At 38.4% G+C, this 20793-nt stretch overlaps 2 long non-coding RNA genes across 2 annotated transcripts; both read right to left on the bottom strand.

Moving 5' to 3' along the window:
• Positions 1 to 8842: 8842 nt before the first annotated feature.
• On the bottom strand, positions 8843 to 12194 carry LOC110352156 (uncharacterized). The gene is made up of 3 exons (XR_002400675.4): positions 11786 to 12194; positions 11135 to 11235; positions 8843 to 10019 (listed from the first exon to the last, which is right to left on the bottom strand). It is a non-coding gene; the product is annotated as an uncharacterized lncRNA (long non-coding RNA).
• A 1803-nt stretch (positions 12195 to 13997) lies between these two features.
• LOC140002030 (uncharacterized) lies at positions 13998 to 20380 on the bottom strand. The gene is made up of 5 exons (XR_011807884.1): positions 20292 to 20380; positions 19168 to 19242; positions 18278 to 18311; positions 16342 to 16384; positions 13998 to 14115 (listed from the first exon to the last, which is right to left on the bottom strand). It is a non-coding gene; the product is annotated as an uncharacterized lncRNA (long non-coding RNA).
• Positions 20381 to 20793: the final 413 nt, after the last annotated feature.

The raw sequence follows: 20793 nt of genomic DNA, 5'->3' as shown, positions 1-20793 counted from the left end.
TACTGACCTATGAGGAACACCACTCATTACTGATCTCCAGCTTGACATTGAGCCATTGACTGCAACTATTTGAGTGTGACCATCCAGTCAATTCCTTACCCACTGAGTGGTCCATCTGTCAAACCCATGTTTCTCCAATTTAGAGACAAGAATATCCTGGGGGAGCGTCAAATACTTTGCACAAGTCCAGGTAGCTGATGTCATTTGTTCTTCCTCTATCACCAATGATGTAACCCCTTTGTAGAAGGCCACCAGATTTGTCAAGTATTATCTGTCCTTAGTGAAGCCATCAGGATGTTATAAGAAAGTGTCCAAAGCTTTACTGAAGTCTAGGTAAACAACATCCACTGCTCTCCCCTCAAGTGACAAGGTAGCCACCTCACTGTAGAAGGTTATCATGTTGGTTAAGGATGATTTTCCTTTCATAAATTCATGCCAACTACTCTTGATCGTCTTGTCCTTTACGTATCTAGAAATAGTTTCCAGGAAAATTGCTCTATCACTTTCCTGGGGCCTGAGGCATGGCTGATATGGCCTGCAGTTCTCCACATCCTCCTTGAAGATAGGAGTGACATTTGCTCTCTTTCACAGTCTTCAGAAACCTCTCCCAGTCACAATGACCCTTCTAAGATAATAGAGAATGGTCTTGTAGTGACATCAGCCAGCTTCCTCAGCTCTCATGTGTACAATCTATCAGTCTTTATGGACTTGTGTCCACTTTGTTTAAGTGTTCCTTAACCTGGTCCTGCTCCACTTCTTTGCTTTCAGACTTTGCCTTTTGTCTCAAGGGCCTGGGACTCCCGAATGCCAGTCTTATGGGTAAAGACTGAGAAGAAGTCATTCAGTATCTTCACTTTTTCTATGTCATTTATCACCAGGCCCCCTACCCCATTGAGCAGCAGATCCACATTTTCCTTAGTAATCACTGATTTCATATTTGTTTGTCAGCTTTCCCATTTTCCCTTAGTTTCCCAATTGACAAGGCCCCCAGTCAGATAAGCCTTGCTGGAGTAAACATTTTCATACTCTCACATGTCCTCGTCAATGAGTGTGTCTGACCAGGTTTGGTCCCCCTCACTACCTTCCTTAACCTTTGTCGGTCGTGTGTGCGTGCCTGTTTGTTATTGTCTGTGGCTTCCTTCCTTTCTTATTACTCTTTGTTGCTTTGAAAAAGGTCTTTTACCAGACTCCCTTAAATGAACAGACACTCTCCTTCTACATAGCTGTACATAGTGGACCATAGTGCCAGACCTGAGCATGATGTAAATTATGTGGGATAAGAGGTGGAGATTTTACTGGGTCTGGCTGTGATGGTGTTAATTTTCCTCAAAACAACTTGTATAGTGATGTGATGTGTGATTAAAATAGTGTTGATAACACACCTGACTTTTGGTTATTGCTGAGGAGCACTTGCACAGCATCAAGGTGTTCTTTCTCCCACTCTGCCTTCACAGCAAGTAGTCTAGGAGTATGTAAAAGTTGGAAGGAGACACAGCAAGACAGCTGACCCAAATTGACCAAAGGGATGCTCCATACCATATGACATCATGATCAGCAGTAAAAGCTCAAGGAGGAGGAAGCAGGGAAGTTTGAGCTTATAGCATTTGCTTTCCCAAGTAACTGTTACACATGATTCTTTCCAGGAAAGAGCATAAACACGTGCCAATGGGAACTAGTGAATACATTTCTTATTTTGCTTTGCTTGTATGTTCAGCTTTACTTAACTTAATAACCTGTATTTACTTAACTTAATAACTTGTATTTAAAACAACCCATGAGTTGTCTTGGTTTTGCTCTTCCAACTCTCTCCCCATTCTGCTGCAGAGGAGAGTGAGCAAATGACTGGGTGGGGTGCTCAGCTATTAATCAGTTTATACCTTGATTTTTTCCCCCTAGAAGCAGAGGTCACAAAAGGGCTTATTCCTTCTCCCCCCTTGATTCTCTGTCATGATTGCACATGCAGTACTGACATTGTCTTTTTCAATACTTAGGTTTCTCCACAGGAGAAACAGAGCCATCCCATCTGTTGCACTTATATATATAGTAGCTCAAGGGGAATGTACAACTGCTCATTTATCAAATTTTACAAGTACCTGTAAAACAAAATGTTTTGTCTGGCTGTAATCCCTGTCTCCAGCTCTAGAGGCTTTTCTCAAATTACATTGAGTAGTGTAAATGCTGATCTCAACAAGTAACACTGTAGCCACTGAGAGTATAGGGACTTATTAGAGGAAGTAAGGTTAGATTACTAACAACTTCCTACTGTGTATGTTCAAGCCAAGAACAGTACTATCTGTTCAGTACCATTACATATTTATTCTTCAGCTAGAAAATACATCAGCAACTCCACAACCTGAAAGAAATGTTTGCAATTTTCTTTTTTGACAAGAAGTAGTATTTTTTCATTTTGTCTCATCATCTCTCTTGCATGGCAAATGACATGATAATAATGACATTATTTACACCAAAAAGACTTGACTTGACTAAGTAATGGAAGTACAGTTATTCTGAAGAAAGCTGAAAGTCTTAGATGCTACTAGTAAAAGAAAAAGGAAATTTATGTCATTCGGCAGCTAAACATTTCAGCTGAACTGTAAATTTAGAAGTGGAATGACTAAACACTAGGCTGAAAACATTTTCATAAAATAAAATGGTAATTAAGCATTTAAATTTATGGTAAGGGAAAAAAATAGAAAAAGCAAAAGCTGAAACCTAAACTAGACCCATTTGCAAATGTACTGAGGACAGAGAACTCACACTGACTTTATTGACTACAGTGGTATGCAGAAAAATCAGGCTAATTTATCTTTACACAGCAGAAGCTAAGAAGTTAGAATGTTTTTGGTTTTGTTTTTTATATGAGAAAATGTGATTATAAAAATCTATCTGGAATAAAAACACAGCACTAGAAGACTGAATTATTCAAACATATACAGGAATTTTCAGGATGAAAAGACAAATCTAATTAAAAAATTAGCTTTGTCTGTGCCCACTGTCATTGAATGACCCATTTTGGTAATGGTTTCACATTTTCATTGTTTAATCTTTTCCAAATAATATAGCAGTAGAAGTTTTTCTTATTGTTTTCAATGTCCTTTGCAAGCAACAACTCTAGTTGAGTTTTGATTTTCCCAACAGCAACCTACTACATAAGTAGCATTACTAATTTCCCGATTTTGTTAGCCAATGTTGTCTCCTGCATAGTGGTTATAAAAGTCGACTTTTTTTCAAAGATCGTGGAATTCATAAAAGTAAGCTTGACTAGTTGTGAAAGTGTGAAGGCAGAGCATTTTAACGAGTACATCAAGAACTGAAGCAGCATTCCTCACCTAACTGGATAAAAAAGGGGATTTATAACACTGAGGTGTTACAAACTTGTTTCCCATTTTTCCCCATTGTTAGGTATAGGAGATAGAGAAGATAACAGTATTGCATGGTTTTAGGATGATATTATATTCAGTTATGCATTCCAGCTAAGTGAATGAACAGCATTAATTTCAACAATAAAGATCTGAAATGTATGCCTTAATTTCTGCTGAAATAAACTCATTGGTTCCTACAATAATTTCAGCATGTCTATTCAGCTGGGCAAGCTTAACAAAGTATCAAGTGTTTAACTGATTATTTCCAAATAGATTGGTAACATGACAGACTCAAATTTGATAGTACTATATTTTAAATACACTTAATGTAAATAAACAAAATTAGAGGGGACTTACCAAAATTTTTTCATCATCAATCTCTTCAGCCTTTACTAAGTTCAACAAAGAATGAGCTCTTGCAAACTCTATAAGGTTTCCAGTTTTACTCATTTTCTAGAAAAAGTGCACCTTGCTTGAAGAATATGTAAAACTAACTGTTATAACCTCATAAACAGAAAAGCAAACCACCCATCGAACATCTCAGATACATACATATTAAAGAATTTCCTTGATCAGTTTGTGGAACTTCCCTATTAAGAAGAAATATTTCTCACTAAAAAAATTTCTATGCTGATTTGTGGGTGGTGTGCTTCTATGCAAGATAAAACAGACAGCAGAGGTAACGGTTTATGAAATGCTGCTCATCCTCTACTCTGTCATTAATACTCTGACAGATGCTGAAGGTAGGGAGCAGAAGCTCTTTATCTGTCTATCTATCTATCTGTGGCAATTAATGAAGTTCAAAGTTTTCAAAACAATTATATTCAAATAAACTATTTATTTATTGTTTGTTTATTTTACCTTAGCACAGTATTTTGAATGGCAAAGGTAGCATCTATAACTAATAAAGGAGAAATCAGACTGTTGGCTAGATTTGGAGGTAGCAGTCCAACATATCTACTTCTGAAATGAATTTACATTACAAAGGGAGTTTGTCAGGGAGGGAGACATCAAACTCTAATGGGATAAGAACATTTTCATAGACCACTTATTTACAGCAGTTCACAACTCAGTGATATATGTGCCTAGTCCTAGACATACTAAATAGGCTCTCACAAACTATGGCTTGCATCAAAGAGTCTTCTAAACTATGGTAGCCTTGCACAGATTAAACGGCAGCAGATCAGGTGAAAGGCTCACATGTCATATTCCACTGTATTTTTAAATATGTATGATGTATCTATAGAATCATCAAAAATAATGCTCAGAAAAGAAAATAACCATTTATATGTGTTTTAATAGATAGACTTAAGGTCTCTGAAAAGTCCCATTTTGTGAATGCTCACTGTCTACATTGTTTCTGGTTGTTTATACTTTAAGTGGAAATAAAGTCCAGTAGTCTCTGAAAACTACAGAACTGAGTATACCTGTGGCACTTGTAAATGCCCTGGGAAACAGATGTTAGTTAAATCTGTTCTATATGACCCTTGAGTTACATTGTGAAGGTTTGCATCTGCTTATGCTGCTGTGGTGGTTCCGCTCGAGTGGGCAGCAGAGCTCCACCACAACCGCTCTCTCACTCCCCCTCCTCAAAGAGGAATGGGGAGAAAATAGGTGAAAAGGGCTCAAAGGTTGAGATAAGGACGAGAAAATCATGCAATAATTATTGTAACGGGTAAAACAGACTCAGCATAAGAAGATAGTAAGATTTATTGCTCATTACTAACAAGCTAGAGAAGTGAGAAACAAAGGAAAGAAACCAAAAACACCTCCCCCCCCCATCCACCCTCTTCCACCTCCTCCCCCAGAGTGGCACATGGGGATGGGGGAATGGGGGTTATAGTCAGTCTACAGCACTTCTTCTCTGACGCTCCTTCTCGGTCACTCTCGTCCCCTGTGCTGTGGGTTCTCACCCACGGGATACAGTCCTTGATGAACTGATCCAGCGTGGGCTTCCCACAGGCAGCAGCTCTTCCAGAACTGCTCCAGATATGGGTCCATACCACGGGGTCCATCCTTCAGGAGAAAAATGCTCCAACCTGGCTCCCCCACAGGCAGCATCTCCTGCCAGGTCACCTGCTCCTGCGTGGTCTCCTCTCCACAGGCTACAGGTCTGGCCCGGATTCTGCTCCGGCAGGGGTCTTCCACAGGCGGCAGCCTCTGTCAGTGCAGGTCCACCTGCTCCACTGTGGTCTCCTCCACGGGCTGCAGCATGGAACCCTGATCCACCGTGGTACTCCATGGGCGGCAGGGGGACATCCTGCTTCACCATGGTCCTCACCACAGGCCGCAGGGGACTTCTGCTCCAGCAGCTGGAGCACCTCTCCCCCTCCTTCTTCACTGACCTTGGCACCTGCAAGGCGGTTCCTCACTCCTCTCACTATCCCAGCTGCTGTGTGTGGCACAGCGTTTTTTTCCCTGTCTTAAATATGCTCTCATAGAGGCGCAAAATAACATCGCTTATTGGCTCAGCTCTGGTCAGCAGTGGGACCCTTCCCAAACATGGGGCAGCTTCTAGATCCTTCTCACAGAAACCACCCCTATGGCCCCCTGCTACCAAAACCTTGCCACGTAAACCCACTACAGCTGCATTACGTGAAGTATTGAAAATCAAGCTAATCTAACACCTCATAAGTGAAACATATTTGTCTAGTGAAAATATGAAAAAAAAAAAAAAGAGAGAAAACGTATGCAGTTTGAAACTGCTGGTTATTATAATGATCTGACCATTACCACCAAAACTACCTTGCAAAACCTGTGTAACCTGAATCAGCCAGCCTACCCTTCAGTGCAGACAGTGAATCAAATTAGAACATAGGCTGTTTTTTGCCGTTCACTGTCCAGTCAGTGGACTCAGCAATAATGTTGATTCCAAGCTTTTTAGAGGTAAGCTTGACATCAGATGACTCATAATTTACATTGTAATTGCCTTTCTAGACAAAAAAAAGGGCCTCCCATGTGGCTACCATCTTTGCCTTTTTTTAGTAGGAAGATATGCATTTCTATAACCAACACAGAGAAGAATTACTTTTGTCAGCTGTGAAAATTGATATAACTGTTATAATTCAAGTGTCTACACCTTATCGAAGAGACAATGAATTGTATATACTTTTGAAGAGGATGTAGTTGGGTATTAGAGCTGGCTGCTATCTGTTTACATTTCTGCAGCAGCTGCACCACAGATCAAATGGTCTGGATACACAGTTTTTCACTGAAGTGATATATTCAGCCAGGAAGCCCTTCAGCGCAGAACAGAGAGAGCAGAGGGACAATGTTGGGCTGCAGAGAGCCTGACCTATGATGGCAGCCTCAGTCAACATGGAGATTCTCTCCACAGCAGATTTGCAAATATTTAATTTCAATTGTATTTAAAAAAATATTTTTCAATATTTAAACATGCATCATGCTCTAAAACATTCTTTTTTATTCTGAAAAAAAAAATCTGACTTTGAAGATTGAAAGCCTTCAGAGTTGCTTTTTTTGCTTTGTTCTTTTACTTTTTTTTTTTTTTTTTTTTTAATCTAGTCCAGTGCTGCATTATCGATTATCACTTTGTCATCTGGGAAGGTTTTAGTAAAAATGCATATATAAGGTAGGTATACACATACCTACCACTCACCTAACATTCCCACGTCTTTTTAAAACTCTAATTTACTAAACCCAGTAACAGAATAAAAAATAATACTTTGCATGTAATAGCTAAGCTGCAATAGCAACATGCAGTGAAAGGCAAATAAAAACAGAACATTTCTCCGCAGAAGATAAACATGTACACATGTTTAGAAGATAAACATTGCAAAGGTGATGATGCACCCACTAACATTTAAGTAACAACTTCAATCAGCTCATAATCCTTAGCCTAGAATAGAAATATTGAAAGAAATCTTCCTTCTCTAATCTTATTTTGCCTCATTCAAGTAAGATCTTTACGTGCCTTCATACCTCCTTGCTATGCTCTCTATACAGAATGATTTATATATCTTGGCACGTGTTTTTATTTTTGTTTGTTTGTTTTTTCCTCCTTGTTGTGCACTAAGCTTGGTTCAACTCTGCTTTCAAGGTTTCATTCCTATAGTGACCAGTGACATCATTTTCAGCTTGTGTTTACCTTCAGGGCCTCTGGTGCCACTCCATGTTTGTATTACACCTTCTTTTATCATGTTGCTGGGGGTCTTTGCTACATCAGAATCTTTCTGGCTTTATCCCAAAAGATTGAAGAAAAGTAAATTAGGGAAAATATTTTCTTCTCATGTTGGATCTGGCCAGAGTCCCATCACAGCAATTTGACAGTATATTAACATTTTTGACTTTTGACTTTTAACTTTTTGACTTTTGATTTTGACTTAATAGTTGTTCCTTTCCATTCCGTTCCTTTCCTTTTCCTCACTACGAGACACACTCATTTCTTTGTTCCACTACCATCATTGCACTGCTTATTAATTCCCTTTAGTTTGTATACAACTATGGTGAGGTATCTCAGGATACATGTTGAACTTTGTCCTCTAGAGAGATCACAGGTGCAAAATAAACTGCAGGGAATAGGAATTTCACTAACTCGATACTCAGGTAATGTAACTCAAATACTTTCCTAGCTAATAATAGAACTAAATTTTCCTTTTTCATCTGTTAGAAAACAGCTTAAAAATAAAAAATAGCCCCACAGCTATCTCCCTGTTGGCTAGCATGACTAGACACAATGACTTATGTATACCAGCTTCCTTTTGTAATTTGATCAAGGTCAGGACCTGGACCCAAACACCTACACATAATTGTGTATACTATAAACTATTACCATGGTCTCAGAAGAGTTTCAGCTGAGATTGGCTATCTCTGTAGCAGCAAAATTGTACATGGAATGTAGCTGTCCCACTCAGGAGAGGAGCAGAGTTCACTCATAATTTGCAGAAGCAAACCATGCCCTCTCTGCTGGCTTCTGGTCTAGGGAATAGTATCCAGTCCATTTTATTTACTAATGTCAGCATGGCTGATAAAACACATCTGTATTCAAACAACAAGGAGAATTCAGGCAACTACAGGCCAGTCCACTTCATCTCTGTCCCTGGAAAGATGATGAAACAACTTGTTCTGGTTGCCATCTCCAAGCAATTGGAAGAGAAGAAGGTTATCAGGACTAGTCAACATGGATTCACCAAGGCAAAATCATGCTTAATCAACCTCATAACCTTCTATGATGTCATCGCTGTTTGGGTAGATGAGGGGAGAATAGCAGATTCTGTATAACTTGTGTATTGACTTCAGCAAGGCTTTTGACACTGTCTCCCACGACATCCTTGTAATGAAGCTTAGAAGGTGTCAGATAAACGTGGAGACAGTGAGATGGATTGAGAACTGGCTGACTGGCAGAGCTCAGAGAGTTGTGACCAGTGGTGCAGAGTCTAGTTGGAGGCATGTAACTAGCAGTGCTCCCCAGGGGTTGGTACTGCATCCAGTTTTGTTCAGTATCTTCATCAATGATCTGAACGAAGGAAGAGTCCACCCTCAGCAAGTTTGCTGATGATACCAAGCTGGAAGGACTAGCTGACACACCGGAAGTATGTGCTGCTATTTACCAAGACCTTGACAGGCTGGAGAGTTGGGCATAGAGGAACCGGTTAAGGTTCAACAAGAGCAAGCATAGTCTTGCACCTGGGGAGGAATAACCATTATACAGGTGAGGGGCTGACCTGCTGGAGAGGAATTCTGCAGAGAAGGACCATGGGAACACAGTGAACAACTGTGGGAGTGTGGCCATGGGGGTCGACAAGCCCCATGGTTGGTGATAACATCAACTCCTAACAACGAGGCCACAAGGAATGTAAAGAGTTTAGAAGGAACAAAGAAGAGTGATTCAGGAGACGCCTTGCTGTCTCAGACTGCTTGTTCTCCAGCTGTTAAGACATGGAAGTTGCTAGCTGTTTGCTGTTGCCGGGCAAAGTTGTTGACCAATGAACAGTTAGTGGAAAGGTAGTGCTGTAGAGTGAATGGTATAAGAAGGGAGCCTGTCCTCAATAAGACAATTTGAAGTTATGCCCTCAACAAAGGGCACCCTTCACTCATGCATGCTCACATACCATTTGTGCTCGCGCTCTTGCCGTCCTGTGCACCCGGTTTTTCTAGGAGCTAGTACTTCCCCAGAGCTTGGAGATGGACTCTTGTTGGGGCAGGAGCCAGGAGGTTGGAATGTTTGGTTCGTTCTAACATCTGCAAACAGAGTTTCTGATGTTGAGGAGTAACAGGTAGTTTTCTACTGACTGGAAGCAACCTGAGCCAGGGTCTATGTACCTTACAATTGGATTAATTGTTCTACAGTGGCCCCCTTTCCCCCTGGTCTCAACTATGTATCCATGTAGTCTGCATGTTGCTCTGGTGGTGGCAGAGTTTAATAGCATCTGTCTGATGGCAGAAGAAGCCATGGATGAAAAGCAGATCACAAATGTCCTGATTTTCTGAGGAGCATAGTATTACAGTGCCTACTGAATTCCAAGATTAATCTTCCTGGGCAGCAGATTGTTGTTATCCGGACATAATGGTAGCCTGCATACAAGACCTGCAGATTGGTACTTTGGAGATCCAGAGCTCTTCCCCAATTGTGATTTTTAGTTTTTCTTTTCAGACATGTCCTTGCCAAAGAAAGATGGCGGAAGACTGCTGAGACTCCTAATAAGAGAGACAGACAGAAAAAGTTTAGACAAGTCTTTTAGTTTTAAATAATTTCATCTCTTTATTTTAAACTTGTTGTGCATTACTGCATAGCACACAGACTGTGAAGCTGGTGTCTTTGTTCTTTATGTTGGATTTTATAGTTTTGAACCCTTGCACACTCTCCGCCAGAAAAGTAGCTCTTTCCCGCTTTGGATGTCTTTGAGAATGTTTTTGATTTCTGCAGATTTCATTGATAGCCTTAATTATGGAAGCCACAGAATTGATTTTGCTTTTGGGCTGTCTGAGTGGCTCCCTCATCTGTGGCTCCATAGGCTTAGGGAACATCTCCTCTGAACAGATTTCACCTCTTTGACACCTTAGATTTTCTCCTTCAAAGACATTTGGGACTGGCAGACCAGCAGCTCCTTGATGATGTGGCCATCTTACAGAGTGTGCATGTTTCTTAATGATCAAATTAATGGCTTTCGTTTTGGAAGCAGCAGATGACATTGTGCTTTTGGGCTGGGGTAGTGCTTCTCTCATCTGTGCCAGTTGAATTGCCTGGTCCAGATAACCCTCACCTTTTTGACTTTTGTCTTCACTTTTCCTTAGGTTGACAGTTTCTGTGCATCTGAGAAACTGATGACAGAAAACATAGACTTTTGGGGACTGAAAACAAGGAAAGAAGAGGCTGCCTTCATCAGAGAAGGAAAGGAAAAGCACAAGTGTTTGAGTTCTATTTTTAATTGTGTTTGTGACATAGTAGAAGTACTTGCTGAATTACAGACCCTACTAAATACTACTTGCTCCCCAAGAGAAACCTGTGCACGAGCCCTTCAATTTACGTCAGGATTTAGAGCAACATGTAAGAATTTTCCATATTTCTGCTGCTGTCTTCGAAACATCACAGAGAAATATGAATGGAAAACCTCATTCATTACCACATTCAAACAACACTGTATGGGACACCATCCTAAAACCATCGTTATGCACTGCCAAAAGAGGGCGGCTATTGGCAGAATATCAAGATCTTGTTGTACCAAGTAGTGCTGGAGTAAGAGGCAAAGCAAATAAGGATCAGCATCTCAGTATACGTGCCAAATGACATAATTATTAATTGATAAAGTTACCTCTTGAGTTTGAAAGGCTTCCACTAGGCCTTTTTGGAGGTTGTTCTACTAAACTCAGCTTCCCTGGTACTGCTAACAGTAATCTGGATTTTTGTTTCTGCCTGTGAAGGGACATCACAAAACAATTCTACATTAAGAGGCGTAGGCCCAAACAGTTCCTTTATGGCAGTGTATTGTGATGATTTAATGGGTTACAAGTGCCACAAGGATCCCATGTACCAAGAAATTTGGACAAAGTTAGGCTAGGTTCGAGGAGGGCAAGTCAGAGCACGACGTACTTGTGCAAGCTGTGTCTGTGTAACAGCTGAGAGAGCCACACAACATGAGAAGGTATAGAGTTAACACCCTAGGAAGCTGAAAAGAAAATGGGTTGCAAATTTTCCCATGTCTACTCTGTTTAAGGAGAATCGTAGGGGATCACAGTATCATAGAATCACTAAGGTTGGAAAAGACCTCCAAGATCATCTGGTCCAACCATCCCCGCACCACCATTGACACCCACTAAACCATATCCCTAAGCACCAAGTCCAGCCTTTCCTTGAACACTTCCAGGGATGGTGAATCCCAAAATAAGGCAAATAATAGCATTTTTCCCTTGAGCTCTTCAGCAAGGTAGACCTAATGTGTTAGTATTAAAAATATCATTTTTACCTTTGAAGATTTGAGCTGGTGCTTGGAGCAAGAAAAGGTAGTCCTTGAAGGGGTCATCTGCCCATTCTCAAACTGTTTCCTCACTACAGCCAGGCCACCAGACACAGTGCAGGACTTGATTTCCTCTGAAGTCATGTGATCAAATAAGGCCAGGTGTTTTCCATTTGCAGTAAGATGTAGCATGCATTTCAATGAGAAAGGGCAAAGTGCTCTAGAGCATAAACGAAGCAGTTCATATATTCTTAATATGGTTCTGTTGGGTCAGGCTTCCTACAGTCGTTCCTTTTGGGGAGAGAGAGCTAATGGCAGTATTGTTGGCAGCATCAAGAAGAGGACATTGGAACCTTCTTGGCCCGAAGAACTGCAGAAATCTGATCTGAGTACACAAGGGCAATTAGGAAATAAAGAAGCCGGTAAACAGGAATTGCCTGCACCTGGACTCAGAAGGTGAGTGTGGCTGGTCGCTGCTTCCCCTAGGTGGCTTCTAGGATACCTGAGCACCCATACCTGAACTGTTTTATGATGTGGTAATTTCAAATTCTTCAGTTTGAGCAGCAAGAGTTCTAAATTCATTGCTCTCCTGAATGTGATTTTATTATTTGGTGATAGAGAATAGTTGTTGTGATAAAGAAACTGCCTTGTTTTGTCATCGTGAGCGAATAGGATAACCATGATGCTTATCTCTTTCCTGCTTATGGTCTTCATACATGAAGTTCAGGCAAAGGTGGACTAAAGGGAAGAGTACTTCCATGAAATAATGGGGATTGCCCAAAAGACAAAAGGCATATAGCACGACAAATCTCATCTGGTAGAAACAGAGACTGATGGATAACTATGTTTGCTAAGTAGATTTCCTAGTTTTGGATTTAAATTTTGATCCACTCTATGATCCATCTGATAGCTTGCTTGTAGAAATAATGACAGTTATGATCTGTCCCTGTGCAAAGTAAAGGTAGAATTAAGAAGATAAAGAGACATTGGTATCTTACATTGGAAAAGCAGTTGGTGCTCTCTGCCTTGGACACAGCAGCCTGGTAGAGAGCCATTTTTTCTTTCAAGGAGACATTCTCCTGAAAGTCCATCAGTGTGTTGCCAGTGTTGGGAGGGCTCTCTTCTGGAAGTCCTCCTACAGCTTTGCAACCACCCACTGCAACTACAAACAGATATTATAGTTGAGGTCAGGGAGATGGGTGCATGTGTTTCAAATCTTGAAAGAAAAGCAGTAAGCAAAATGAACAGTAATGCCAACTTTTTAGCAACTGTGTTGTACTTTTACTTTAGAGCACATCAAGTACAGAGTATTTGATTTGTGGAAACCAGAAAGCCAAAAATAAAAGTTAACAGGTTAACCAAATATGTTAAACAGTTAACAAACATGTTAAAGAGTTAACCAAAGTAACACTTTGCCAAGTCCAAACTATCTTCACCAAATGAGAAAATGAAGATAGCACTTTTTCATAATTGATGAATGCTGCCCATATTTTTGATATCATATTTGTGATTTGGGTTGTCTTCATCAAAATTTATCTTCTCAAAACATAAGACATTCTGTTGTGTTTTTTCAAAAAGTATTTAAGAGGCATCAGGCACTCCTCCATAATACAAAAGACAAAATGGAGAAAGCTGGAAAGCCTGTTTTGCATTGATAAGAACACCACATTCCCTTCCTGGGCAGCCTGGGGGTTGCCCTGATGTGAGTGTGGTTGCACCTTGTCTCATCAGAGATTGAGTGCATTGAACTAGTGCAAGAAATCAGATCTAAGTGGTAAGGCTAACCTTCAGTGTTGATGTTATGTCCTTTTCCTGAGGACATCTCAAAGATTTCCCTCCCCCTTTTCACACTGGACTCCATCAGAGATATGTCTGTATGGCTCAGAGGCTGTGTCCTGGTTTCAGTTAGGACAGTTATCCATGTAGTCTGTGTGTTGCTCTGGTGGTGGCAGTGTTTAATAGCACCTGTCTGATAGCAGAAGAATCCATCTTTGAGGATGAAATGCAAGTCACAAATGTAAGCTGTTTTGATGATGATTTGGAATGATTTGATGTTTATGTCCTGCTGTGGTTTGTGTTTATTAGGTGTTCAGAATGTATGACTGTCACACCTTGTGTGTTTTTCTTTCCTTCTGAACCACAAAAGATGATGGGAGAAATTCCTGCATTCTATCATGGAAAAATCATTCAAGTTTGATTAATTGTTTTAATGGGATATGCAGGGAGATGGTTCCTGCTGCAGGCAAACTGGTTTTCCACTTCTGGACCCCAGGAATGTGGTCATGAAACAGATTTGTCTGAGGAGCATCTGATGAAGATATTCTGGTGTCAGGACACACCTGACAGAGGGAACAGAAAAATTTAATATAAAATATTTTTCTCTTTGTGAAAGATGAAAAATCTAGGGGGAGCAGGGGGATTAGAGTAGATAATCTGTAATGCAAGAGAAGAGATGTAGACTTACAGTTTTATTTAAGTACAATGTAAGCAGTTGAAAATTTCCCCCCTCCCTCAAAATAAATAAATAAATAAAGGAATATGTATTCATGTCTATTTAATAGAATATCTATTTATGTTTAGATCCATAACCTTTGAAAGCTTTTCACCTTGTTTTCATATCACTCACATTCACCACTGTAATGTTTGGAAAAGGAAAAATTTCTGAAAATCCTATTTTACAGAGTAAATGAAGAGGTGATCTGTGTCCTGGCCTAATATAATAACCATTGTCACATGTATATTGTTCTGTCTGGAAATGTCAGTGTATTCAGTTAATGAGCTATCTTTATTTTTGCACATAGATTTTTGGATAGAAAAAGACATTTATGACCATCCAGGATGCCCTGTATGGCATACAAAGTGGATTTTCATCCACTGCATCTACCACCAAGTCTGTGGTTCTTTCTTATTATTTATTTTATGTGTGAAACCGTAATTTGCTGGTGATTAGAGCCTTTTCTCTCTCTCTCCCTCTCTCTCTGAAATCAGCAAGCTTTTTATTTTAGGTTGCACTACATACTATAGTGAAAGGCAGTGTGGGATACAGTGTCTTAAAATTCTCAATTTGCATTGTAGAATTCACTGCTTAATATGGAGAAATTCTGTCCAAAAAAAACATTATAAAAATATAAATCTCCAATTCCCTATATCATGATATATATATATATATATATGTATGTATCTCTAAATTTCCTATAAAAATAGTTAATGGAAGCATATTATTCATCACATTGCAATTTTGATTTTGTTCTCCCTTTCTTCAGTGCATGTGACAATTAAAATATTTACTTTTTTACCTCCATGTAATTTAATAAAAAATAAAGTTAATTTGCCTTAGATATGTCCTACGCTGCTATCCAGATAAACAGAATATCCACAAGGTCTGTGATAATTTCTTCCAGGTAGTAAGGGAGGAGTTGTATACCCTTATGCCAAAAGAATTTCTGAATGATAAATTGGAATGAAGCTACAGTTCAGAAGAATATATTGTCCTCTTAATAATTCTTTTCCACTTCTTTTTTTTTTTTTTTTTTTTTTTCTATTTTTTCCTCCTTCCTCCTCTTTATTCAACTTCATTCCATGGTTCTTCACATAAGTTCTGCATTATGTAACCCCTGTGTACTGAGTAGTTGGTCAAATTGCCCCTGTAACACAAGTTAACTTGTTAACTCATATTTCAGGTGAGAGGAATAGCTGGTATTTGGTCAAGAAAATCAACAGAGAGAGGGATTTTTGTTTATTTTAGCTTACAACTTTTTTTTTTTTTTCTTTGACAGGGCATGTTTGATGATGGTTAGGAAGGTCTTGGTGGTACCATATCTTCATTATGATATAAGAAAGCTTGAAAGCAGGGATTTATGTACCATACCCCATGATCTATCTATATATAATTTGTTGTTTTGAACCTTGGTGTAGTTCTATTCTCTCCAACAGGTTTAAGAAAAACCTTCCCTGGAATAGAGATTGTGGGCTGAGCTGTAACATGCTTGGCATTGTCTGTGGCTGACCTTCTGCAGCATCTTAGGCTGACTGCAGTGCCCTGTCTTTGCCTGAACTTCTCTTGGTGATATGCTTGAGATCCTAACTTGTTCTGAATGCATGCTTAGGGAAAGTGAACGTTAATCAAGTCTTATTCCAAAACAAATATAAATCCTTGGCTAATAGAAGGACGCATACAGAGTCTGTTTGACTATTGTGGTTAAACTGTTGACTACGGTACGTAGTAACACTCCATGGACTTAATTTTATGTGAATAGATATGTTTGTAAAGGAAAAAGAGCTCCATATTTTCACACAGTTCCCACAGGCATTTTGTGTTCCAGTAGGGATGTGACAACAAGCACTGAAGAAGTGCAAACTGCTTTTGAAAGCAGGCTTGAAGGACTTTATGTAGCAAACCTTTTTGAAATGTTTCCCTTGTGTCTGCTTTGCACAGACAGAACATCTCATCTGCCTGGTACAACTGAGCTACTGAACACTCCAGATGCAAGCACCTTAGCCCAAAGCATTTTAAACAAGTTAAGGCTCTATATTACATAAAAGTAGGAAGAAACATAGGCATTTACATAGCCAGAGAGCTAGCATTTCACAGTGAGATCTCTTGCACACCTAGAAAGCAGAAATAAAGACATTTAAGCATTCATAGCAGTGAAAAATATAAAATAAAAAATAAACCTCAGCACCCTCGGATGCATTCCATTGGGGCCCATAGATTTGTGGGTGTCTAGCTTTCCTAAATAACCTCGGACCCAACACTTTTCAACCAGGGGAAAGTCTTCCTTTCTCCAGGTTTTCTCTCTCGTTTCCAGGCTTGGTAGTACACGGGGGCTAGTCTTAGTAGTGAAGACAGAAGCAAAGAAGGCATTCAGTAACTGCCTTCTCTGTATCTGCTGTCACCAAGGCACCCACCTCATTTAGCAGTGCCCACAATTTATGGCTGAACCACTGGGCAGTTAATACGTTTTGGCTGTCCTTTACCTTTTATTTTTCCAATAATACCTATATTTTCTGAAAGCATCATCAGATATTTATGTCATATTTATTTCAAATAATTTATACTACAGCTGAACTTTATCAGGTATATTAGTCATCAATAATAGTAAGATAATATCAATAATAACTTTAATCATCAATATTAGTGAGACGCTATCAGAAATGGTAGGGCATTACATGAACTGTACACTATCGAATTTGAAAACTATTTGAACATGTTCTTCATTGATACTTAAAATAATTCTTAATCATGATAACATGTAAAGATAAGATTGATTGTATTCTGAAAGCTTAAGTGCGTTATATCTTTTCAGTAACCAATTTTTAATTTTGTCATACAATGAAAACAAGTATGTTTGACAAGATCTATAAAACATTCAAATTAAACTCTTCCTTTAATTATTTAATTCTTTATCAATTTCCCTTTATTTCCATAAGGATTTAATTCAAATTAGTCAACTTCTAGCTAGTAGGTCAGAGCCTTTTGTTTTGTTTGTTTTGTTTTTATATTATTTTGAGTATTGACTCAATAGCTTCCTTTCTTCTGTTAACACTAGTGGGCCAGAAATCTCTTACAGATCTTTCCATTCAAGTTTTTTGGGGGACAGCTAATTTTAAAATTACTATTAGTGAATCTTTTCAGCATTTTCCTTGACTATGTGAAAGATTAGTGACTTGTGTTTTTCTTTGGCTGGTTTGTTTGTTTTGAAGCAAATTTTGAACATTGATTGCCTCTCAGATCATGTCACCACACACTGGGATAAATTCTTGCATCGGACTATATATAGTCCATATATATATATCGGACTGATAGATAAGAGGAGGAAACCTACTTGGTGTTTGTCTCTCATTATCCTTGTGGTAATCTGGAAGGGGAAATTCTCAAATCTAAAACTTGAGAAAGGAATTACGTAATATGTAAAATGTGTAAAAAGAATAATAAATTATTTGGGGGGCTGTCCTAATCAAAGACATCTCTTCCATGAACAGTTTTCTGTAGCTCTTTAGATCACACCATTGCATACACTGGGTTTTCTTTGATTATATACTTCATGCTTTAGGAGGAAATGGAAAAGTGTAGAAACAACACACTTATGATACCACAAAAATCATGACAACAACCCTACCAACCATGTTTTTATCTTTTAATCCTCATTTTATGTATCTGAGATTTAATATTAACCTTGTTAATAATGAGTTGCTATTCAGTAGGTATTGCAAAGTCAGTAATTCTAGTAATAAAATATTCTGTTCTATCTGAAAATAGTAAAATGATTTTTCAATATCAGGAATTAATTCTGCATGATTTTCCTCTTGCTTTCTAATTGGATGTTATTACTTTAAACTTTATACTCTAAACATTCTGGTAGCAGCAGAAACTAAACGCCACTGTCAGTTCTTCCCTCTAGAGCTGGGCTCTGTCACTGTAGTCAGTGGTGAGTTTAAAATGTCCTAGAACAGTTTGAGACTAAAATACTAATAGTGGCATGTGTGATGACTGTATTATACCTTTTTAAGTAGATCAGGTGACGGGGATCAACATCTAGAGAAGACACACAGTAATATGATTAAGGACACCTTGGACATATTTATGAGAGACCACATCTACTGCTGTCTCCTAACTTTAAGATTGCATTAAGGTTTATTTAATAGCAGTTATTGACACATTTAAAAAAACGAGGTAATGAAAGGGATTATGATTTGTCTTGCAATGTATCAATGATGTTTATATCTTTAAGTATGTGATTGTCTACATTGTCACTGATTGTTAGTGATTTTCTACATACACATGAGGATAAGTAAAGATTGCTGTTTCTCTCACATGAAAATTTTGCAGTAAGACATCATTTTCAAAAAGGAAACCTTAAATGAAGCTTTAAGCATGTGACGGTTTTTATATACTGCTTCGCACAATTTACTGAATACATATAGCATTTCTCCATTTGCTCTTACTTTAATTTGTCATTGATACTTTGAGTTTTATAACTCAAGCTAAGCCTTTATATAATCTGTTTTAGTTAACAATAATAAAGTCTATTTTTTTCACCACAGTTCTGAATATTCTTGTTGATGTTCATAAAAGTAACTTTAAAATGAAAAGTACAAAGATCACAGTAATAAAAGTATAACTTTGCTTTTTACAAGAAATTGTAATAGTCAAAACAGAAATAGAAAATAATAATAGTAGAAAAAAAAATCTGATAAAAAAATGGCTAAGCTGAAATATTATCATAAATCTGAAAAATAGGGGAGCAAAAATCAGTGTACCTAAAAGTGATATGTTAAAAATTTCCCCAGAATGCACTTTCAATAAAATACCAAGATGCAGAGCTTTTTCATCTCTTGCTCCTTTATGAAGTCTTTAAAAAGTGTCTTTATGGGGAAAGCTGGTAGCTCACCTCAGTCCTTTCACTCTCCACTCACTCAGTCATCTCAGTTATTTGATCTTCAGCATCCTTGGTCTCACAAACACCCTGAATAAAAGCAAAGGCACACTATTCATACATATATTGCTGTCTTCACTGGCTTTGACAAGATCTTGGACATAATTTAGAGCATAAAAATTGTCTTCATGTTGTTACAAACATTTTTATGTGCTTTGTTTCTCTACTTTATTGTTTTCTACCTTTCTGTTTCTGTCTTTTTTTTTTTTTTTTTTTTTTTTACCTTTGATAAAGAAAACCAGTTTAGTGAAGCAAGACTATCTTTATCACAGAGCTGCTGTGAGCCACAGGGAAAGAGCAGCTAAAAAGCAGTCTCTTATACAGTCAGATGTTTCTGTGAGTTTGGAGGGTCTTAGAGGAGCAGCTCAAACTGCCTGTTGTGCATGCTGTTCTTTTCTGCAGACTTCTGTGTAATTTGTATTATTTCATCTTGAGCATAAGAAGATCTGAATTCAACCAGGACAGCAATAAAAACAGCTTTTGACCTTCTCAGCTTACCATTGGGAAGAGCTGATTCTGCCTCAGGGCAGGAACTAGATGACCTTTCAAGACCTATAGTCTAATATTTTCTACTGTAACATTTTCTCATTTTCACAGAAAGGCAAGTTATTACCATCTTTATTATCATCTAAAAGACTGTCAAACAAGAAGTTTTATTTAGAAAATCTCATAACAGCTAAAGGAAAATGAAATAAGAGGTATTGCCAAATGAAAGCCTTACTGAATACTGAGCATTTAAAATACTTTAATGAATTCTTGTTCTAGGTGTTGGAGAAAATTATAAAGGAAACCAAGCACGCCAATAAGTTACTACCTAAAACATAAAACTATTCTGAATTCCTTGGTATTAAGCAGTGACTTTTCAAGGACATGCAAACCTGGTTTCCAGGACTCATGTAATAAGGTGCCACTGCACTTGCTCCCATCCTAACTGGTTATCCTTGTTTGGGCTGAGATAGTGCTACTTTTCTTTATATTGTCTGGTATGATGTTGTGGTTTAGATTTAGAAAAAAATAAAAAATAAAATAAAATTGCTGATTACACACTGTTGTTTTAGTTGTTGCAGAGCAGTGCTTACACAGAAGCGAGGACTTTTCAGCTTCTCATACTGCCTTTCCAGTAAGGAGTCTGGGGGTGCACGAGAAGCAGGGAGGGAACAGAACCTGGACAGCTGACCCCAACTGACAAAGGGATATTCTATACATTATGACATCATTTGGAATAATAAAAACTGGGGAGAGTTGTGCAAAGGTGTGGTCAATTCTCAGGGATTGGCTGGTCATCGCTCAGCGGGTGGTAAGCAATTTTATTATACATTATTTATTTTGTATATTACTATTATTAATTTCCCCTTCTTTTCTGTCAAATTACCATTGTTATCTCAACCCACTGGTTTTACTTTTATTTTTTTTAATACTCTCCCCCAACCCACATGAATAAGTGAACACATGGCTGTACGGTGCTTACCTACCTACCAGCCTAAACCATTACACTGATAGGAAAAAAATGAGTAGGCAACTTCTGACGTTAGGGATTTTGTTTAAATTTAATGCAGAATTTGAGATAATAAAAAAATGATT

This window comes from Anas platyrhynchos, chromosome 3, assembly GCF_047663525.1.
Source record: "Anas platyrhynchos isolate ZD024472 breed Pekin duck chromosome 3, IASCAAS_PekinDuck_T2T, whole genome shotgun sequence".
NCBI classification, from domain to species: Eukaryota; Metazoa; Chordata; class Aves; order Anseriformes; family Anatidae; genus Anas; species Anas platyrhynchos.
Note: the sequence above shows the minus strand (reverse complement) of the source record. Positions and strands in the feature narration are given on the sequence as shown.